Source organism: Pipistrellus kuhlii, unplaced genomic scaffold (genome assembly GCF_014108245.1).
Source record: "Pipistrellus kuhlii isolate mPipKuh1 unplaced genomic scaffold, mPipKuh1.p scaffold_m20_p_15, whole genome shotgun sequence".
Taxonomy (NCBI): domain Eukaryota; kingdom Metazoa; phylum Chordata; class Mammalia; order Chiroptera; family Vespertilionidae; genus Pipistrellus; species Pipistrellus kuhlii.
The window spans coordinates 24,056,873-24,080,898 of record NW_023425460.1 but is presented as its reverse complement, the minus strand read 5'-3'; the positions used below and the strand labels follow the sequence as shown (position 1 = coordinate 24,080,898).

General features: G+C 41.9%; 1 long non-coding RNA gene across 1 annotated transcript in view; it reads right to left on the bottom strand.

Annotated features, from left to right (window-relative positions):
- Positions 1–19,402: 19,402 nt before the first annotated feature.
- The window catches only part of LOC123652378, a 39,077-nt gene continuing 34,453 nt past the window's right edge, over positions 19,403–24,026 (bottom strand). The window contains exon 3 of the long non-coding RNA XR_006741689.1: positions 19,403–19,695. This is a non-coding gene — a long non-coding RNA (uncharacterized LOC123652378). The remainder of the gene's footprint in view (positions 19,696–24,026) is intronic.

Genomic DNA, 24,026 nt, shown 5'->3' with positions numbered 1-24,026 from the left:
CTCATGAATAGCTTCAATAGCACAGTGAACAGTATTTCTCATTGACACCCAAGCTAGGACTGCTTGGATCTGCCTACACTTAGTAACTTATAGAAACGGAATCCTTCATTTATATGAGAGGAAGCCATGAACCAGGGGCTCGAAGAGATGATTCTGGGACCACCTTGCTGGTGAGGGTCCGAATGGAGTCTAGAACCCAGACTGCCTGATTTCTGGGTTTGTGTTTTTCCACTACAGAGATTCTATACGTGTTCTCCAACTATCCAGTACACGCTGAGAAAATTTTGGAATTTTAATGTGGTGGCTAAGGTGACCATAATGGGTTTCCTCCAGATTCATGAATTTTATAAATACCTGTAAGTGAAGGTTTGGCCCAAATTCAATAGAAAGAAAAAAAAGAAAAAAAACATATTTCCTACTTGCCCATAGGCTCCTCACCCTGGAATGGATGCTTGGAACTCTTTGAAAAGCTGCAATTCTTCCCATAAATTTAGCTCTCCCTTTCAGGTGAGCTAATTCATCCTTGGACACACAACTCTCGTGAATGCCACTCATTCTTCGAGTTAGGGGTTGGGGGAGGTGTTTGGAGTGGGGGAGCCAGTTTTTACTTCAGGCTTTGCCAAGAACAAGTCATATAATTTATAGCAGAACTAAGGAAAGTATAATCTGCAAATTGGCTGTGTATTTATTTTTCTAAGACATGAGTGAAGTGTTCTTGGGAGGTAATACCACATGGCAAAGTGTAAGCTCTTTTGGAGGCAGGGGGGGATGAAAAAACAACTTCATGAAGAGAAAAGGCAGAGGCCAGCATGGGGGGCAGCGGTTGGCTTTGCCCGCACAGCACTCATGTTGCCTTCTTTTGATAAAAAATGATCTAGTTGTACTTTGGGGAATACCCCACCCCTTCTCAGTCCATGAAATTTGGACAGAACTCAAATTTACCATCCCCTCACCAACCTCAAGGGTGGTCATATGGCTGAGACTTGAGCAGTCAGCATATTTTATCCCCCACAGCCATGATTGCATCAAGGGTGGCCACGTGGAAAAGCCAGTCCAATGAGACTCTACTCTCAAACTTGGTGCATTTAGGGAAAGAAGCTCTCTTACCACTTCTGTTGCCCGCTGAGAGGAGCCGCCAGAGGCTGCCACCTGGAGAGCCTACCTGTAAATAAAGGCAACACAGAGCTAAGCCAGGTGATGGTCAGCAAGAACAGTACCGGCAGCAGGCAGACCCCGGGGGAAAATGAATGCTGCCCTCCCTGAAGCAAGGTCTGTCTCTGGACTTCAGTTACGTCCAGCCTTTTTGCTCACATCAGCTTACGTTCAGTTTCTGTCCCTGCAGGAGTCATGCCGACTCTCAGAACACAGCAATGAAGAGTGGATTCTGGTTCAGCCACTTCCTGGGAAGGAGACCTTCATCTCTCCAAGTTGCATTTTTCTCACCTGCAACATGGGAGCAATAATATATGCGGCTGAGACCAATGAGTCCATATCTATCCAATGCATTTGTTCAAGTTGCTGCTGTGTACTGGCTGTGATTTTTTTTAAGTAAACAAACTATAATAAAAGCAACCCAGTGCCTGCTAACACAAAATTAAAGTTACTACAATATTATTTCATTTTTACTAAGTTTCACTAGCACAGGAGAGAAACTTGGCTTTTAAATAGCTCATCAAAAGGAGGCATGGAAATAGATCCAAATATCCATGTTGTCTCGTTTCTAAAGAGTTAGAAAAAGCATGGGACAAGTGCCCCTCGTAGTATACTAAGAGAATAAATAATGCTATCATATAGTCCATGCTCTATTTTCCAAGTGACTTCCATGAGCATTGACTGTACTTCTGTTTGGAAAGTTTTATTGTCTGTATGTCCCACAACCACATCATTAAGCTTTAGAATGTTGGCTTAGGAACTGGAGAATCCCAGACGATTAGAGGTGAAAGAGGCAACAGAGACATTTTATACAACTCGCTCATCATACAGAAGGGAAAGACTTGTCCAAGATCAAATAGCTAGACCCTGGCAGTATTGAAATTATAGCCTAACATTCCTACTAACCCAGAAAAACTCTTCGAGGAAGAGTATTGATTGGACCACATTACCGAGGCTAATTCTACTAATCTTTCAATGACTCTTTTAAATATTACTTTCTCCAAAAATCTTTCTTATCTAGAAGAAATCCTCCCAACTTTGAATTCCAAAAGCACCTGGTTTTTACTTTTATTATTGCCAGTATTATTCTCCAGGCAAGCTTGCATCTTCTTTATTAGTCAATGAGTTCCTTGAAAGGGGATTTGAGTCTTTTTTATAGTTATACCCTGAGCTTCTGACAAGATGTGTTGGTATGTCATAACCACTTGATAAATGGTTGTTGGAAAACAGGCTATTTTATTGCATTAGGACCCATTGAATCCAATGGGCTTAGTTAGAGAATAGAACTGAGTGGTGCATAAGGAAGATGGCACTTCCTAGCCCCGTTAAAATGGGAAGGGACTCTATGGCCCCTTTGGGCTGAAAGACTGTAAGCAGAGGTGATGTGTATCACTTCTGTGCTGGAGCAATGAAAGGGACAAGTGAGACCCTCCAGTTACATCTCATCTGACCTCAGCATCCCAGAAGCCACCTGTTGAGAAGGAGGGGCCATACAAGGAAGCAGTGTTCGCAAAGAGGGGAGCTACACTGCAGGGCCACTGGACTTACCTCACATTATTAAACATGTCAAATGTGAGACATTCTTCTGGGAGAAGCTGCATGTTGAAAGACGAGGAGAATTTAAACATTAGCGATTTTAAAAGCAGGTTTAGTGATGCATTTTTAATTTTTTCTTACTGCTAGTGATTCTCTCAGGGATTTGTCTACCTTTAATAAAGTATCATTATTAATGTGTCTGCTATTTCTTTAATAAGAACTGACACAAAAATTAGGACTCCCAAGAAAAGAGAATATTCAGAATCACCAAGAGCTTCCTTCATTTCTGTATTACTTTCCGGACCAACATGTTAGCACATGTCATCTCAGCTACGTTCTCTCAAAATCTGGATTTTTCTAAAACAAATCAAAAGCAACATTTTTAAATCATTCCATAAGCCCTAGCTGGTGTGACTCAGTTGGTTGAGCATTGTCCTGTGCACCAAAAGGTTGCCAGTTAGGCTTCCCGGCCTGGGTTGTGGGTTCAATCCCCAGTCAGGGTATGGAAGGCAGCTGCTCAATGTCTCTCTCTCTCTCTCTCTCTCTCTCTCTCTCTCTCTCTCTCTCTCTCTCTCTCTCTCTCTCTCCTTTTCTCTTTCAAAAATCAACAAGAACATATGTTTTTTTAAAAATTAACTTATGCAACCACTATCCCCATCAAGACTGCCTCTCCAAATAGACACTTAAAAGAGCATGAACATCTATACCTCTGGTGATGGGTACAAAGCCGAGCTCTCTAAGTTATGGAGCTTTGTTCTTTCTAAGAGCAGGAGGCGTTCCTCACCCTGCATGACCACTGCAGGAGTATTTCCAACATCAGCCATTTCAGGCCACCCCAACTGGTGAAACTATAAACACAGGGCAAGGAGCGTGTACCCAAAAGAAAAGATTTCATTATCTGCCTTGAAATATAGCCCACAGGGGTATTCCTTTCCAGTGGGAACTTTCTCAGGAAGCCTTTCACCCACCAGCTTTCCTAGAAAACATTGTGACGCATGTGTCCTTTCGCACACTAGCTTCTCCTTTGTCCAGAGCCGGGCTTTCAGGATGTGATGAGCTATGACCAAACAGCAGTTATTGAAAATCTTTTATAGAATTTGAGAAAACATCTTTTTAGCTGGAACTACATCATTTCTAATATAATCCTCATTCAATACAAAGCTTTTCAGATGGCAAAGGTTATAAGTTCCGGGCTTCATTTAAAAATTGGAAAGCCACCTTAACCGGTTTGGCTCAATGGGTAGAGCATCGGCCTACAGACTGAAGGGTCCCAGGTTCGATTCTGGTCAAGGGCATGTACCTTGGTTGTGGGCACATCCCCAGAAGGAAGTGTGCAGGAGGCAGCTGATCGATGTTTCTCTCTCACCGATGTTTCTAACTCTCTATCCCTCTCTTTTCCTCTCTGTAAAAAAGTACATATATATATATATATATATATATATATATATATATATGTATGTATATGTATTCTTTTTAATTGGAAAGCCTTGGTGTCCTTAGTATTTTTTTATACCCAACTGTGGATTGCATAGAAGGGTTAAAAAAGTGAAGACTAAAAGCAGACAGGCCTGCATTCCCCTGGCCACAGCTGCTACCAGTTACTGATTTATCTCTCAGCTTCTGTTCCTTCACATGCAAAGGAGAGCTGACCATCTTAGCTAGTTACTGTGATGGTTGAATAAGATAATGCATGTAAAGCACTTAACACAATGCCTGGCACATAGTAAGCACTCAATGGACATCAGCCATTGCTGAAGCATTCCTCTTTCTCTTTAGCTGACAGAACTCTGGGAAGAATCACTGAAGGACAAATCCAGAAATTCTTGGAATTATTGCCAGACACAGATACTAACTAGGGCCTCTGTGGGTTTGGCCATTCTGAGCAGCAACACTTGGTCCAAGTGGGTAAGCCAGGCACACAGCCTGCAGAGCTGGGCTCTAAGATCCATCCACAGGAATTTAAAACTACATTTGGCAAGCTGATGCCTATTTTGTGTCTGCATCTACCATGCCGCCCAGAGTGACTAAATCCTTTACAATAAACTGTTCCAGATTGCAACCTTTTCTCCCCTACCAGACAGGCATAAAAATGAATCCATATGTGTATGTTAAATAGCAGTTCCAAAAATAACAGCGACATTGGATACTGCAAGACCACAGGACAGAAGACATGGCCCTGAAGTAGGATGGTTAGGGAAGCATTCACTAAGGAAATGAGATTTGATCTGAGTTTTGAAGGATGAATAGGAGTGAGAGATGTGGATTAAGAGAGAGAGAGTGTCTTGGGTAGTTAGAGCATGACCAAGCTACAGAGGTAGTAATGAGCAAACTGGGAACAGTGGGCAGCTGAGAGGCTGTGTGGGAAAATGTGGGGTGGGCCCAAACTGGTTTGGCTCAGTGGATAGAGCATTGGCCTGCAGACTGAAAGGTCCTAGGTTCAATTACAGTCAAGGGCATGTACCTTAGTTGCAGGTATATCCCCAGTAGGGGGTGTGCAAGAGGCAGCTGATCGATTATTCTCTCTCATGGATGTTTCTAACTCTCTATCCCTCTCTCTTCCTCTCTGTAAAAAATCAATAAAATATATATTTTTTAAATGTGGGGTGGGGTGGGGGGTATGAGGTCAGGCTATGATGCTATAAAGAGTGGGTAGCACTGAATAAGAAAGGAGCCAGACAGGGTCATAGTCAGCTTTGTATCTATAAGACAGAGCCTGGCCCAGGGTCATGCTCCCTAATTCCTGTGAGTGAATAAGTGAATCCGTAAAGAAAACAAAATGGCACTTTTAGATTTATCTGGCTGGATGCTTTGGAGGAGAAAAAGTTGAGGCTGCCAGATCGGGTAGGAAGCACTGCAAGTCTGTACCGAGGGGCTGGAGACTTGAAGTGGGAGCACAGTGGTGGCCATGAAGACCTAGTGACCACCAGGAGAAAGGTGATGCCAGAGGAACTTGAAGAACTTGGAAATCAGCTGCACCAGTGAAAGGAAGGCAAATCCCAAAATGCTTGTGTAATTGGTTGGGACAGCAATAAGGACAACATCATAAGGAGCAAAGGTGGTGGGGGGACAGTACAAGACCAGTTTTGAGCATTGACTGTGATGGGAGGACAGCCCATTGCAATTGCCGTGTCCTCATTTGGAGATAAGACTCTAGGAATGAATTATCTGTAAACATACACACACACCACACACACACACACACACACACACACACACACACACACACCCTGGGCATGAATTTCATGCACTGGGCCTCTAGTTAGTAATAAAATTAGTACTATCTTTTTAAAAATAAAAAGCAATTGTTTAATTGTAATATGATGTTAAAATAGAAGTGGATCCAAAGCACATTTAAAAAATAAAAATAAAAAATAAAAAATAAATAAAATAAAAAATAAAAATAAATAAATAAAAAATATATATATATATATTGAATATATATATATTTTTTTTTTTAAATGTCTCCAGGTATTGCCAAATGTCCACTGGAAGGTAAATCTATCCTTTTCTGAGAACCACCAACATAGAACAGCTCTGTTTCCTGAGCATTTGTAAAAAGTAATGTTGAACAAGACATTTACTAGCACCTTAATCTCCCAACAACTAGAAGCTAGGGATTAGCTCCAGCTTTGTAAGTAAAGAAACTGAGGTTCAGAGGGCTAAATACTTTGCATAAAGTCCCTCAGCCAGCAAATTATGGGGAGGATTTCTAATCAAGGTCAGCCTGACTCTCTGTCCTCAGCTCTTTCTAAGCTGCCAGACAATCAGGCTCTCACGAAGTGGCTGCTGGGGAAACTGACCTCACCATCACACCTTTCTCCGAAGTGAGGCAGAAATTGCAGTCACCAGCATCTCTGTGGCCTAGCACCATGGGAATGTACGACACTCCTGCCTTGAATCCTGAAAGTCTGCCATCTGTGGTTTTCGCCCTACGTCACTCACAGGGTAAACATCAGTTCACAGGAACTAACACCTCCCACTCACCTCACAGTGTCTGGGTTAGGGCCCTCCTCTGTGCAGCCCTCTGTCATCCCAGCGGTCCTCTTTGTCTCTTAGTGAGTGTGTGCTCCCGCGACTGTTTCCACAACACAAACACAGGGCATGGCATGCACCGGGATGCAATATGTGGATTGTTTCTTAAATGAGGCTTACCTCTGTGAGCCTCAATGACCTCATCTGTAAAATGGGGATCAGAATAACTACATCATAGTGTTGTTGTGAGATTTAAAGACGACAAGGTACCTAAAATAATTAGTATGGTATACAGGGAGTGTCTTTATCCTATATAATAAAGAGGTAATATGCAAATTGACCATCATTCCAACACACAAGATGGCTGCCCCCAAGTGACACAAGATGGCCACCACAAGATGGCCAATTGGGGAAGACAGTTGGGAGGGACTGGGCCTACAAGGAAAGGTAGTTAGGGAGGACCCAGGCCTGAAAGAGAGGGCAGTTGGGAGGGACCAAGCCTGCAGGGGAGGGCAGTTAGGGAGTGACCAGGCCAGCAGGGGAGTGCAGTTAAGGGCAATCAGGCCACAAGGGAGCAGTTAGGCATTGATCAGGCTGACAGGGGAGTGGTTAGGGGGTGATCAGGCTGGCAGACAGAAGTGGTTAGGGGTAATCAGGCAGGCAGGTAAGCAGGCAAGCGATTGGGAGCCAGCAGTGCTGGATTGTGAGAGGGATGTCCAACTGCCAGTTTAGGCCTGTTCCTGGTGGCAGTCAGCCATCTCTTGAGGGGTCCCAGATTGGAGAGGGTGCAGGCTGGGCTGTGGGACACACACACCTGCCTTCCCCTCCCCCGCAAGGCACAAATTTCATGCACCAGGCCTCTAGTTAGTAATAAAATTAGTACTGTCTTTTTAAAAATAAAAAGCAATTATTTAATTGTAATATGATGTTAAAATAGAAATGGATCCAAAGCACATTTCAAAGGACAGTGCTAGGTAAAATGCACATAAGAGTTCAAAAGAGCAAAGTGGCTGTTACTCACTACCTGGACCACTAAGCTCATTACTGTTATAAGAACACACCAGCTATGTGCTTACAGGATGCAAAGATAATCCACTAATGACAGTTGTACTGGGCAGACAATGGGTGGAATGGAGAAAAAAGATAGAAAGAGAAGGTAAAAGACCCAGATTTCACAAAGAGCCCAGACAGACAGCCAGAGAAAGGTGTGAGGTGTGATTTGTGGCCCCATACTTCCTGCCACAATGCTGAGAACCCATTTTCAACAAGCTCCAAGGGAACAGCACCTGGGGCGCCTCTTCTGCACCCCACCCCCCTCCCACCCTCAAGCTGAACTCTTGGATTTTGCCGCCTGGGGCTAAAACAGGTACTTGGTGAATTCTTCCTCTCAGCTCCAGGCTCCTGAAATCTCAGGTATTAAGTGTCATGCAGAGTGCATCTCCCTGGAAGCTGTGAAATAGAAACTTTCAAAAGATAAGCTCATGTTTAACCGCACAACCTGTGTCATTTCATAATTTTAAAACTTTCATAACCTGCATTTCCTGGGCACAGCTGGCATGATGAAAGTGCCATGCAATTTGCTCAACTCACAGTCTTCAGAAGGAATCAACAAGTTTCTTAGGTGAATTGAGTTCATTGTCAAAAATACACTAAGCTGGACCTGGAGTCAGTTTAAGAAGGCTGGCGTTGCCTTTCACTTCCTCAAATTTTCCCTTGAGTCTCCGCCTCCTATTACCTTGCATCTTCTCCAGCTGCTCCTCACCCACCTGCCTAGGACTCCCTCTCCTTTTTTCTACAGCTGATCTCTCCAAGGGCACACTTGACCTCCCCCCTCCCGTCTCTCTTGTATCCTCAATCAGATTATTTCCCCCAGGGCCTGGAAAAAGAGCACAGGTCTCCTCTATTCTGAAAACAAAATTAAAGGGGGAAAAGGAAAAGTACCAAGGAAACTCTCCATACTCTCCCTTAGCCATACTCTCCCTCCCAGTATGTCCTAAGTCTCACCTTTCATCGCCTACATGGGGTTCATAAATGCTGATCTGTGGGCTGGCTTCCTCTGAGCCCCCAATGAAAACTCAGTTTTCTAGGCCAACTGACCACTGAAGAGTTGACTCAGAAGGTCCAACATGAGGCCTAGGAATTTGTATTTTCCAGGTTCCCTCCAGGTGAGTAGGATGTTCAGCCAAGTTTAAAAACCATTGGTCTACCCTGCGGTAGTTATTTCATCACCACTCACTCCAATTACCTACAAAGCTGAGGGGCCTCTCGAGTCGCCCATGACTTCAACAGCCACATTCAGTGGCTCATTCCCAGGGCTCATCCCTGGCTTCTGTGGCAGTCAAGAAGGGAACGGTGATCCTCTTTCTTGAGATGCCTTCTCCCATTTCTATTGTCACCCGGGCCACTACCACATGCCTTTTGCTATGTCCACGCCCTCCTTCCTCAGCAAGACTGAGACAAGGTTTCTCTCCAGCTCATTGCTGGAGATCTCATTCAGTCATATCAGGGTTTTTTTGGTTTTGTTTTTAATATGGATGTGGATATAGATATCTCAGAAGAGTATATTTTTCACTGATTTTTAGATAAAGAGGAAGGGAGAGGGAAACAGAGAAAGAAACATTAATACGAGAACGAAATATTGATCAGCTGCCTCCTGCATGCCCTCCACTGGGGATCAAGCCTGCAACCTGGGCTTCATCAGGAATCAAACCGGCAACCTTTCGGTGCATGGAACGATTGATGCCCAACCAACTGAGCCACACCAGCCAGGGCTCATTCAGTCATATCGTTTTATTGAACCGCTAGCACTAAGTCATTACTTCCTATATGAAGAGGCCCCAGACAGGAAAGCAGGCTGCTGGGGTTGGTTTTCCAATAGGGATGTGTGTGCTCCCTCCGACCTCCTCATGACACATTGCTGCACACAGGCAGAGGAACCTAGCAAAGCGGTACTTTGATGACTGTGTAACCTAGATATGTCACGGAAAATCCAATTTCTAATCCCCTTGTGAACAGAAAAATGGTGTTTTTAGGAGAGAGCTTTTTGATTATTGTTCAATCTTTTCCTGTGTTTTTCCTAAATTTCCTACACTGTTTATGCATGACCTATGCAATTCAATATATAACAAAATGCAACATTGCACTAATTAGGGAGGAAAGCATGCATACATAGAGACTTCTTTTCAGCCAATAACATCATTTATTCTTGTTAAATCAGGTGCTTTCATTTTGGTTTGGGAAATTTGCTTACCGTACAATGCCAGGCTGACCTGCTGCCCTGGGCGCTTTTACTTGCTCAAGCCACGCATGCTAGGGAATGAGATGCCGGGAAACCAGGGGCACAAAATGCCCCAAGAGTTTTCCACAGCAAAAGCACTTTCCAACTGAAATGACTCAAGGCAACTCTGATCGCCTCCAAGAGCCAGGAAGACATTTCAAATGATTGGCTATGCATGCTAGGCTCTCTCTCAACCTTAAAATGTCATCCGTGGATGTTTTGTGGAAGCAGAAGCTCTCCCGAGGCACAAATGTGGATGTCTGTCTCTGATCCTTTCATTTAGACAGTCACCAAGAGAGGAGCGAAAGGAGTCTGCTACGTTTCTAGAGGACTCTCTAAGCTGCTAAAGGAATAAAATCAACCCTCTGTACCACTATGGAAAGATACCCAAGGCATTTTTAAACAGAAAACAACATCAACAACAGGATCTCAGTTTTATAAAAGAATAAAACTATAAATCATTATACATGTACACTTAGTGGCCAGAATATTATGATCTCTGAATTTATAATAATCTGGCCATTCAGTATATATCCTATATAATAATCTGCAAATTGTCCCCTTGACCAAGAGTTCGACCAGCAGGCAGGCTGGCCATCCGCCCACGTCCTCTCCCTTTGGCCAGGCTGGCCAGACCCCACCCATGCACAAATTCATGCACCAGGCCTCTAATACACACACACACACACACACACACACACAGATTATTATGTGTTCAGAGGTCATAATAATCTGGCCACTCAGTATAAATGCATAAAAAAAGTCAAACATAGTAGAGAATATCTCTTGGAAAGGAGAACTATTGATAAGTAATTGGAATGGTCAATTTGTACTACATGGTTTTATAAGAATAAAATATTGGTTCATTTGTATAATTTGTTAACATGAAAATATTATATATTTTTAAAACATATAAGAAGTATCTAAACAAGGGTAATTAATGACCTAGGTAGCTTCCCATCAAGGCCTGAAAATGGCTAACATCACTCCTAGGTAGGGCGGGAAAAATGACTTCAAAATTTATTTACCATTGGACAAACCCATCAGCAAATCCATTAACTCTTTCCCAAAATGTGGTAGAATTCAACCGATTCTGGCACCTCCCCAGCTCACCTTGTGTAAGCTTCACCATCACTCACCACTGGCCTCCTGACCACTATCCCGCTTCCACCTTCAGGCTTACACAGGCTGTTTTCTATACTATTGGTTCTAAAACATGCTCCCTCTCTGCTAAGAAACTTCTAGTGGCTTTTCGTGTCATTTGGGGGAAAAGCCAAAGGTCTTAGAGTAACTGTGAGACCCAGTGACCCTCCAGTTCTCTCACCCATCTCCAGCCACACGGGCCTCTTTGCTGGACGCTCCAGACACCCTCCTGACTCCAGATCTTTGCACATACTTGAAAATATACAGGGAATATTTTCTCTGCCTGAAAGGCTCTCTTCTGGTTTATTTACTTGCTTGTTTTCCCCCCAGCTTGATTGAGATGCAATTGACCTTGTGTAGAACATTGTGTACGTTTAAGGTGTACAACCTGTTGATTTGATACACTTATGTGTTGTAAATGATTACCACTAGAGCATTACCTAACACCTCCATCACAATTACCATTCCTTTTTTGGGGTGAGAACATTTACAATCTACTCTCTTATTTGCTTGCTTGTTTTTAATTGGTTTAATTTATTGCAATTGTATAGCACCAAGATCCATTTCTGGTTCACATTAGGTGCTCAATAATGTTTTGTGCAATAAATGAGATTTGAACAAGCCTTTTGACTTACATCTTTAACTGTTGGACCAAGCTACTTTCTTTTTCTGGGAATATTGTGAGTCCACCTTCCTCCCTCCCCCACTCAAGAACAATGCTATGAGAATGGATCAATGAGCCCCAGCTTTCTGCACCATTGATAGGAGGTGTTGCACAAAGGTACTCAGCAGGTCCTAGTGCTCAGAGGCTATTCCTTCGTGCCCTCTGTCAGTTCTGTCAGTTCTGCCTTAGAGCCTAGAGCATGTATCTACCCTGTGTCTGAAGATGCCCATGCCAACCACCTTAGCAGACGAAGGAGGCTGTGCCCAGGTTCAGAGATGGCTGAGCTAATGCATGTGCTACAGAAAGGAAGCCCAACTCAACTCAACAAAATCAGATTGACCTGTGGAGCAGCAAGAGGGAGAAAGAAAAGGTTAAACACTTGCAAGGGGGGGCGCGGCAGAGGAGGGAGGAGAAAAAGCAGAACTACACACCCAGCATTTGGAAAAGACACACACTGCTAAGAACATTTTGAGGGAGACTCCATCCAAACTCCCAGTAAGTAGCAAATATCCAAAAATGAGCTGCTACTCCTTGGCTAGTCACAAAAGTGAGCAGTGTTGTTTCTACCTAAGCCCCTGCATAGTGTTTCTCAAATGCCCAAGGCAGCCTGATGATGTGGACACATGGCTTTGAGCTCAGACAGATATGTGTTCAAATCCTATCTCTATCTTACTAACACTTTTACTCTAGACAGGTAGCTTAAACTTTGTGAAACTTTCTTTCTGTGTATAACAAATGACATAGGGATACTATCTATCTTGCAGGTAGGTTTTCTTGGAGATTAGAACTAATATATATGTATTAGTTTTGTATATATGTTTGTAATATTTTACATACATTTATGTATGGCTGGGTGTATGGATATACTACTGGCAAACAATGAGTCCTTAGTAAATGGTAACCGTGCTCATCACAATTAGTACCACTGCTAATAATATAATAATAATGAGTCTTAGCCCCTGAAGATTCAATTTAAATTTGATTTGGAATACCCAGGGTTTTGCCTGGTGTGAGATTTCCTGTTTGTTTGTAGTTTTTTTTTTCATTTTGGTTTAATTCATTCCTCAGAGCTAACAGACTGCTTTTCCCCTCACTGTGTCTATGGGTTAGTTCTTCCTCAGAAAGCTCTGAGGCCCATTGCCAGTCAACAGGACAATTTAATGAAGCTGTCATTTTACCTCCACAGTCATTTTCACCTGTGGCTGAACTGAAGGTGGCAATGCCAAGAAAGATCTGTAGCCACATGGCATCTTGTAAAATCCAAAAGGGGGCCCCAAATCTGATAGGTCATTCTTAAAAGTCTTTGGTGACCTTCCAGTTTTTCTTAGACCAAAGACTGAGCTCCTTCTCAAAGCTTTCCAAATCCTTCAGATCCTCTATCCATCCTCCCGGGCTCCCCAGACTCCAGCCACCCTGACCTTCTGCCAATTTCTTGACATGCTATCTCCTCTGCCAAGAACGGGTCCTTCTCCCAGATCTTCACTGCCTAGCCCCTTCAGGTCCCAATGGAAATGTCATTTTCTTAAGGAAGATTTACTGAACCTCCAAATTGGATTAGGTTCCCTAATCTCATGGAGATCTCTGCTTGCTTTATTTTCCCCTGTAGAAATCATATTGTTTTTAACTCATTATTTGTGTGATTCCATTAAATGCCTACCACTTCTAGACATTAAGTCTCATAAGGGCAGTGACCTTGTTGTCCTTTCTCATGGCTGAAGCAGTCCCTGGAGTTTAGCTGGGCTGGGCATAGAAACTCACTTCATAAATATTTGTTGAATGGATAAGTGGAGTAATGGGTGGACAGACGCTGTTTTAGTCTAGTGGCGCCCAGTTTGGCTCTCTGCAAGTTCCCTCTGGGGAATGTGGGTCATTCTGAGAGACAGATGGGCCATAAACAGCAGTACTCTGAAGAGTAGAGGGCAAATAATGTGGACTGATGGAAGGCTTTCTCACCACATTCACAGGGCTAGTCAGCTCTTAGGCAACTCCATCAACCAAGGACACGCATACAGGGCCAGTGGTGGGGTGAGCATGGGCCTTCTGTCCTCACCCAAGAGGCCAGCACTGCCCTATTCAATGCAGTATAGCCATTAGCCACATGTGGCCCTTGAAAGGTGGCCAATGTGACCAAGGAACTGATTTGTGTTATTTCATTCTATAATTGACATTCAAATTTAAAAATGGACACTCCATACAGTTATTAGAAGAACATTTAAGTATGTTTGGAACAACGTGGGTATGTGGAATTACTTTTTCAGCTGTAAATTTTAGGATGTTTAAACATGGATTATTTCTTCATGAAACTTTAGCATCCCATTTCAAGTGTGGCATATACCAAATTTCAAAGACAGTACCCCCAAAAGGCAAAATTTCTCTTTAATGATTTTTCTATTAATTACATATTTAAAAACTATTTTAGAAATATTAAACTAAATAAAATGCATTATTAAAATTAGTTCTATCTGATTCTTTTTCTCTTCAATGTAGCTGCTAGACACTTTTTCATTACATATGTGACCCACAGTATATTTTTTGGACATTTTCTCTAGACCATTGATTTAGAGAGAAAAAATTAAAAAAAAAAACATATTCCTTTCAAACCAGAGCCTACAGTTTTTAGACAGACATCGCCATGGCCCATGGTAGAAGGAAACCATTGAAAGCAGAATCTTTCTTCTTTACATGAAAAGTTGTTATATGAAAACCTGAAGTGGTAGACACACAAGTAATAGGAAGGGTTGTGAAAAAGAAGCACAATTTATCTTCTTGCACAGCTGGAATGAGCCGCCCTGCAGTATTCTCAACCAGGAGGGAGTTGTAGATTGTGGAGCAGTGGACTGAGTTCCCTGGTATGTCAGCTAAACTGGTAATGAAATGATGATAGTGACTATAAATTACTTTGTTCTTCTGAAGTACCTTTCCTCCAGAGATCTTGCAAGCTTTCACAAATGCTAATTACATCTTTCACAATAGCCTGCAAGGTCAAAGCCTCACCTCCTTAGCCTGCAAGGTCAAAACCTCACCTCCTTTTGACTGGTGAGAGGGCAGAGACCTGGTAATTTGCCTAAAGCCACAGAGCAAAGCCATCAAGACTAAGAAGGCCAGATGCACAGTCACAGAGCTGGGCTGCTCACCCCGGTGGCTTCTGTGAAGATACCAGCCAGTTCATCACAGAATTATTCTTGCTTCCCAGAGTGCTAGCCTGCACTACCTTTTAAATAGCCTCTTGTTCAAGAGGAGTGATATTCTTTGGTTAGGTGGCAAAAAAAAAAAAAAAAAAAAAAAAAAAATGTTACTGATACTTCCGTGGAGAGCAAATGGTTAGAAAACAAAGTTTAGGTTGGTAAAGTTTTACTGTTTCTTTGTAGACAGTATGGCTTGGTGCCTTGTACCTCAAAGCATGGCCAGCTGACCAGCAGCAGGGACATCATCAGACATCCTGCTAGACATGCAGATACTCAGGCCTCACTCCAGGCTAACTGAGTCAGAAGGGCATTCACATGAGCTGTCCTAGGATTTCTGTGCACATTAAAGTTTGAAAAACACCAATTGGGAGACATGGGTTTCCCCCAACTTCCTTACTGTGATTGAAGGAAACCCACCTGCCCTCTTGGCTGAACCTCTATCCCCTTCCCAATTTCTCTCTTTCGCTCTCTTTAAAAAAATAAAATAAAATAAAATAATCTGCAGACTTGTTTCTTTGTAAAGGCTCTTCATTTCTCCTCTCAGTGACACCGAGGTCCCCATTTAATTTTATGCAACCATTTGGGAAAGTGGTGCAAATTCAAATGCCTACGGAGACCAGGCGGGTAACATGGATGAGTGTAAAGATCCATGTTTGTTTCAGAAAGGAATTTTAATTTGTGTTTCTTCAGTACAGACATATTAGGTTTGCTTATTATAAGCCACTAAAATAATCGTCACTTTCACAATGTAATATGCTCATTCTTGTTTTTCATTAAACATGGTCTTTTGATAGAAAGAGAAGGTACAAGAAATATTTCCTATTTTCCTTAATGCTATTATATCAGCACATGAATAGCAGCCCAGCCACCACTTGGCCACCGCAGGGAGTGGTAGGAGCTAGCAGATGGAGAGGGCATGCTGGTGTGAAGGGGTCGATGCTCCCGCCATTGTCTCCAGGCAGGAATTTGGGTCCATTTTACCAAATCCTCCCACTTCTTAAAGAGAAGCCGGAAATCTGGGTTTTTATGTGAAATCTCCCTTTTTTTTTTTTTTTTTTTAACGATGGCCATTAATTCAATTCTTTAAACATTGTGTGGGCCAAGCAAAACATATCTGGAAGCCAAAATATACACCTTCTGAACTGTGGTTTCCATGTCTTTTAGAGCAAAGTCTCAAAGACAGCATGTTTCTGTTTTAATCCAGGGTCGATATCCACCCTTGGTCCTATGAAGTGGGGTCAGGGTGTGGAATCACCCGGAAGAAGCATGACCTACCCCCCTTTTCAGCAGGGACTGGGGAGCAGCGAGCCATTTCCAAAGAAACAACTATGAGTTAGGTCACCACCCCTATATGTACCGTGTTTCCCCAAAAGTAAGACATCCTCCAAAAATAAGACCTAGCACATGGAAAGATAGACATACCCTGAAAATAAGACCTAGCTCAACTTTGGGAGAAAAAATTAATATAAGACACTGTCTTATTTTCAAGGAAACAGGGGTATGTTACACTGACAAATATAAAACTAGGAGATTCTGAGGGACAATAAGCCACATACTTTATTAAAAGTTGGGGTATAAGTTCACTCTTTTTAGTGCAGGGTTCTATGAGTTTTGACATATGTACTAGTACACAGTCGTGTAATGACTGTCACATCAAGATTGGAACAATTCCATCACCCTCAAAGTTTCCCACATGTCCCTTTGTAGATAGCCCCAGCCCCTACCCCTGATAACCACTAATCTGTTCTCTGTCCCTGTCAGGGTACCTTTTTCAGAATGATATATAAATGGAATCATACAGCTTAAAGTCTTTTGAGTCTGGCGTCTTTCACTTAACATAATGCATTTGAGATTTAACCATGTTATTACATATACTAGAGGCCCAGTGCACAAAATTTGTGCATGGGAGCAGGGGTGGTCCCTCAGCCCAGCCTGCAACCTCTCCAATCCGAGACCCCTTAGGGGATGTACAACTGGGATGGGGCCTAAACCAGCAGTTGGACATCCCTCTCGCAAACTGGGACCACTGGCTCCTAACCACTCACCTGCCTGCATGATCGCCCCTAACTCCTCTACTTGTTGGCTTGGTAGCCCCCTATCTGCCTCCCTGCCAGCCTGGTCACCCCCTAACTATCCAGAAGGAAGTCGGGCATCTGGAAGATATCTGGTCAACCCAGTCTAATTAGCATATTACCCTTTTATTAGTATAGATCAGCAGTTTGTTTCTTTTTATTGCTGAGTAAGTCTCCATTGTAGGATGAATCACAATTTGTTTACCCATTCACCAATTAAATAATATTTTGTGATTATGAATAAAGCAACTATAAACATTTATGTAGAGGTTTTAGTACGAAAATAGTTTTAATTTCACATGGGTAACTATTTGGGGGTGGGATGCATGTGCTTAATAAGAAATTGCCAAACTACTTTTGGACAGAACCATTTGGTATCCTCAACAGCAACGTTTGAGAGCTCTCGTTGCTCTGTCTCCTCTCCAGCACTTGTCATTGTTAGCATTTTGTTTTTGTTTTATTTTGTTTTGTTTTGGCCCTTCTACTATACACCTATTTTTTAAGACAAGTTTTCTTCTCTTTTCTTTTTAATTTTTCAATTGATTTTGTAGAAAGAATAAGAGAGAGAGAGAGAAAGAGAGAGAGAGAGAGAGAGAGAGAGAAACATCAATTTGTTGTTCCACTTATTTATGCATTCATTGGTTGATGTGCCCTGACTGGGAATTGACCCTGAAACCTTGGCATTTTAGGACAACAATCTAACCAATTGAACTACTCAGCCAGGACTACACACTCATTTTTTTTAAATGAATGATACCAAGCATGAAGATCATCTAAATCTAGGACATCATCAAAAACAACTCAACATTATTTTTTATATAATGTCTTATCCTTGTACAGACTGACCCATCCATCCCCTGTGCACTCACAGGTATAATAAAGTAAGTGATTTTTAATTCCACCAGATTCAAATCCCCTTGACATGGCTTACTACCATTCTGCTACTGAACCTTGAGAAATCATGGGTAAGTGCCAAGAAAAAAAGATGACTTTGAACTGCTCTCTCACCAGTTAAAAATAATACTGAAACCAAATGTAAACATAAAAGAAGTGGTCAAACTCGGGTTATATATTAACGGTGTTGGGTCAGGCTGGTGCTGAGGCACAGCTGTAGAAAACACCTTTCACTTATCACCGTTTCCAAACCTCCCTACCTGGATTAGACTGGACTGGATTCACAAGAGAGCTTTTGAAAGGATGCAGAGAAGGCAAGCAACACACATTTCCTGGCAATAAATTTAAAAGGTTGCTAAAACATTCCAGAGATTTTGACTCAACATTCCTCTGGCTAAGACATCTGCAATCTGCCAAACCTTAAAAATTGGTATTTTTGCATCTTAATCTCACAAACATCTTTGAAAATACCTTTCCTCTCTGCCTCCAAGTCAAGCAAATTCAGCTTTTTCCATTTTCTTAAAACCACAGAGCTATACTAGTAATGTGTTTAATTCATGCAAGACTGGGTTAACTGGAGTTAAAATAAATTTTTAAATAGTTTGGTTCACTCTTCCCTACTAGATGAGGCCATTCTTGAAATGGCCCTATGATTATATTCTCTCATTACAAAAGTGTCCAGCAAAATAAAGGAGCTGAGTTCTGAAATTATATAAAAGCAAAACTACTACTCTAAAAGTATGAGCTGTAGCCCTAGCCGTTGTGGATCAGCTGATTGAGTGTCGTCCCATGCATTGAAAGGTTGCTGGTTCCATTCCCGGTCAGGGCCCATGCCCCGGTTGCCGGTTCAATCCTGGTCAAGGCTCTGCGGATGGCACTGATAGATCTTTTTCTCTTGAATCGATGTTTCTGACTCTCCTTTTCCCTTCTTCTCTCTCTTTCTCTAATATCAATAAATACTAGTATATATGATCTGTAATGGATTGTGTCATTGACCCCAGTTCTTCACTCCTCCCTATATCCCTTTTGCCATGTTCTTCTCAGAATCTGTTCTTCCCTCCCTTTGACTTTGGGTTCAGCCACATGGTTTACAGTGGCCTATACAATGAAGGAGAAGGAAGTACCTCTGAAGTACCCGTTCAGAGCCTAGGCCACAGGAGTTCCTGTGTGTTTTGCTCATCTTCTTGAACCTCTGGTGTCACCATGAGGTGAGCATGCCCTGAGTAGCCCGCTATTCCTGGGAGGAGGAGGAGGCAGACAGAGAGCAGAGCTTGGCCAATTGCTGCAGCCCCGGGTAACCCACAGACCTACAATGAGAAGCAGAGCTGCCCCATCAGATCCAGTTGAACCCCAGCCAATCCAATGAGTGAGCCATAATAAATGTGGGGTGTTTTTTTTTTAGTCACCAACCTCTGGACCAAATTGTTAAGTAGCAAAAGCCAACTGATATAAGCACATTCCTAAATGATTAGTTTTACCCCCAAAAAAATATTACTATCTACTTAGTATTTTAGACTACCTGCTTTCCATATGGAGTAAATTTGAGACTTAGTCAAGGTCCCAGGGTCAGTTGGAAGAAACTCTTCGTAGCTCCATGTTGCCCCATTCAGCAAGTGAGCCAACACTTGATCCTCATCATTGCTGATGGATGGGGACAGGAGCTGCAGTCACTGTTGCACCATGGACCATTCCATCTCCAACTCTTTCTCTTGCATCTTTCTCTTGCATCTTTTCTCATCTTTTAAAGGTAGTGGTTCTCAACAGGAGTGATTTTTCTCTGCAACAAACATTTGAGAATATCTGGAAACACTTTTGGTTGTCACAACTGGGTAGAGGGGGAAGATGTTACTGGCATCTAGTGGGTACAGAACCCTACAATGCACAGAACAGCCCCTAATAACAAATAATAATCTGATCCAAAATGTCAATAATGCCAACGTTGAAAGACTCTTTTTTATAATTTGAAATTATTTGATTTTTTTTTCTATAAGAGTGTGTAAATTTCAGTCTGAGGAATTATGCAATACAAATTTATTAAAAATATGAAAATTACCTTCTCTTTAAATTCAAGGCAACTTTCTGTATACATATGCAATAAATATGAATGCATACTTTCTTTAAAGTATGAATGGCTCTTTTTCTATAAATGTCCTGAATATATAATAGTTGATTGAAGAAATTGAAGAACACCTTGGTTTAAATATTTCTGTACATCTAGAAATAATGACTAGTACTTCAAATTATCTGTCAGAAATCCCACTTCATTCCAACTATTTTTGAATAAACAAACAAAAAACAAATAAATTGCGGATTGGGCCCTCTGCACGCCCCCCCCCCCCCATATGACCCTCCCCAGGACACTAGAACTTTAAAATGCGACTGTCACAATGGTCTTGGGCATGAAGCCATGTTGAGTGAAATTGCTATGTTATGACAATATCCTTTAGTGTTTCAGTAATTAAATCCTCTTAATGACATCCAAGGGAGACCAGGTTAATATTAAATTCTAGCCTCAATGTTTTTGGGTCTGTGCCAAGAAAAATAACCATATCCCCAGAATCATTGAGAATTGATGGAGGTCGTCAGGCTGGTGAGTAACTGTAGTTGAAATATGTGGCTATTTCTGATGAAAGGTTGTATTTGGCCAGGATGTCTAAAGTAATAGAGCTGATAAAACTGGAAGAGACTCCTGAGATTCAGTGAATGAAGGATTTTAATGCAGTGATGTGTATGGTAGGGTCTATGGAGGCATTTTGAAAGACATAAGGAACTTTAAAACAGCCTGGGGATTAAAACAAAAGGAAAGATGCAGGATGGTCTGCTGAAGAGTTGAGGAGAAAAACAGAAAAATAAGTCTGCTGGAATAGCATTTCAATTCACAGACAAAGGGTCAGGTTACAGAGGAGAAGCCATAAATCCAGAATTAAGCTAAAGGGCCCCCAAGGGAAAGGTGAGATCAGGGAATTACCATGACCAGGACCCAGGGGATCTGTGGTTGGCATGATTGTTCCTCCACCATATTCTATGGGAGAACAACGAAGTAAGCCCAATTGGTTTGAAAAATCAAGACCACACGATTAGCCTAACTGAAAATAGAAGCTGAACACAGGATGATATTTTTTTAAGAACCGAATTATTAACCTTTGCCAAGCTTAAATAAATACTGTATGACTAACCTAACTTTTCTAGAGTACAAAAATATTCATCCTATAAAATGGCAACACTTTAAATTGGTGGTAGCATAAGCTCCTACAGGGGATTTAAATCTGCATTCGACAACGACATGAGGATCAATAGAGCTCCCACTGTGTTTCAACCAGGAAAAGCTCCACTTCATCTATTTTAAATATCGGAGCCTCTACCTTCTCATCTGAAAAAAACAGATTCTGCTGCAGAAAAAAAAAAAGTTTGAAAAATAATATGCTAAGAGGCTGGGAGGAATATTGCTGGAGAAATGAAGTCAGATCATGACCTTAGGCCAAGAGTCTTACAGACAGAAGCATTGGAAATGTTTCTGAGCGAAGCAACCATATGAAAAGGGAGGTAGGCCTGTCTATGGGCATGCTCCTCCCTGATTTCATTCACGTTGGGGACGAAGTGGCATATAATTTATTATCCTCACTGGAATACTTCTGAGAATGAGGTGGGGCTCTATGAAAACTTACTGCTTGGGACAAGTGGTATCACGAACTATTAGTGCCTTAGGCGAACCAAAATGCTTGGTCACACTAGTGAAAGTAGGTGTGGCCATGTTGACAAAGGCTTTTGTGGGAGAGGTAGATGCATCCCTAAGTCAGACATCGGTGTGAATTGCTGTTATACAGGCTAAAGAAGGAGGCTCCCATAGGGAGGTTAACTTACACAAGTGGATTGACCATACATAGCGAGGCCTTCTTTGTCCACTAAATGGGAGAAGAGAGAGAAAACCTTCTTAAAGTTTCTATAATATCAATGTCATAATTTTATATCATAGGCCCTCCCCTTCTGTGAAGTTGGAAACAAAGTGGGGTGTTCAGAACTATCCCTAAAGTCACTAAAATGACAGGGAAACCTAGTTTGTGTGTCATTGCTCATGGATAGTGCCCACAAATAGATTTGGTTGTGCCGGCAATTTTTAACCTTTTTCATTCATGGCACACATAAATTAATGACTACAATTCTGTGACACATCAAAAAAATATATTGAGTTTCTTTTTTTCTTTTTTTCTTTTTTTTTTTTTTTTTTTTTTTTTTTTTTTTGCCATTCTGACCAAAAAAAAAAAAAAAAAGTATAATTTTGATTCATTCACACCAGGTGGCTATTGTTGTATTGGCTGTTGTCATTTAATTTTTATTTGACAACCTAAAGGAAAGAAGGTCAGTGCCCTGAGTAAACAGTCAGGTACTGCATGTGTTAAAAATCCTTGCAGCACACCCGTGTATTGTGGCACACCAATTGAAAACCACTGGGTTATGCCATCAACCAGTGTCCAAGCCCACGGAACACTGCTCGGACTGTGAACCTGTACATTGCAGTCCTCTCTTTACTGCTGTTGGCCACCACACTATCCCCAACCCCACAGCAGTTCAGATTCTGTTTGGGTGATAGTTAACACGTCTAACCACTTCACCAAAAAGACCAACAAGAGGAAACCACCAGTGAGAGAGAAAGTTAGCTTATTATGAGTTCTGGCCACCTCACACCTTGTGTTTGTTCATTGAGTTTGCCAGAAAGTTCCCCTCTGACAGCCTAATTTACAACTTTCCTCAGGCTGCCAAATCATCACCCAGTAGATTTCTCCTGTTACTCCTACTCTGCTACCCATCTATGGCCTTCTAGCACAGCATTAAAGAAAAACTCTCAGACCTAGCAAAAGTGTGACCCACATCAGGCGCAAATAATCTACCTGTCACTCACTGGCCGCACTTGGCAATTGGCAATAATGATGTGGGCGGCCAAGTAATTACAGCAGGGAAGTTGGAAGAAGAAATTTATGAGTTGCGATCTAAATGCTTGGCATGCTGTATCACTGGAAAACTGAGCCCCTGGAAGTCGGGAACAGAGAGCTGTAAAAAGTGCATCGATTAAAGGCTCTGAATTACATATCAAGGGTCTCATCATTGTTTTAAAAAAAATTTTTTTATAACTAGGTAGTCATAGTTCCTTGCCCTCAAATGATTCCTGGATCTCCCTGAGGAATATGCAAACAGAGGACCCCAATGCAGACATCATTGCCAACAATATTAGGTGGTGACCATCTCCCTGTGGTAGCATTAGGGTTGGTCTTTATTTCCTTCCTGCTGGCTTTTTGTATTTTCTATAACTTCTACTACATATAAACACATATGCATTTTATAATTAGAAAAATATAAATGTTGATAGGAAAAGGATGTGGAATTAGTATTCAAATATAAGTCTGTCTGATGACAAAGCTCATGTTCTTTCTGAGACATTTCCATGGCCTAATTAATGCATGTCCATCCTTTATACACAAGACATTTTATTTTTATTTAATGAACAAGTGAGTAGAGTTGAATGTGTGCCAGAGACCTTTCTAAGCATTTTAAATATGTTAATTTGCTTAAGCCTTACATCAATCCTGGCATGTGAGTACTGTTCATATTTTCATTCTACAGATGGGAAAACCGAGGAAGGTTAAGTAACTTGCCCAAGGTGGCACAGCTAGTGAGCAGCAAAACTGAGGTTCTTCCCCAGCGGTCTGGCTCGAAAGTCTGTGCTCTTAATTGCTCTACTAAGCTGCCTCAACCTTCTCCTTTTCAAAGCAGATCCTCTCTGACCCTCATATTCTTTTCCAAACTCGCCAGACCTCTCTCACCCATGTTAGTGTTAGAAGGGGGTCGTCAAGCTAAAGGAGCATTTTTAATAAAAGAATGGCATGGGTAGATTACTCACAGAATCAGCTCTAGCCTCAAGCCTCAAGATGAAAAGATTCAGCTGAAATCAATTCCAGTTAATGTCCATGACCAAGAGCAAGATCCTCCGACCTGAAAAAATAATCACAGAATCACTTTTCTCATCTCATCTAGCCCAGATTTAAGTGAACTTCCTTGAAAATGTTTTTGCCTCCTTGATTTGTCCACGGTGTTCTATTTTTCTTAAATTTTACCTTCTTAGTCAACCTCGACCCCAT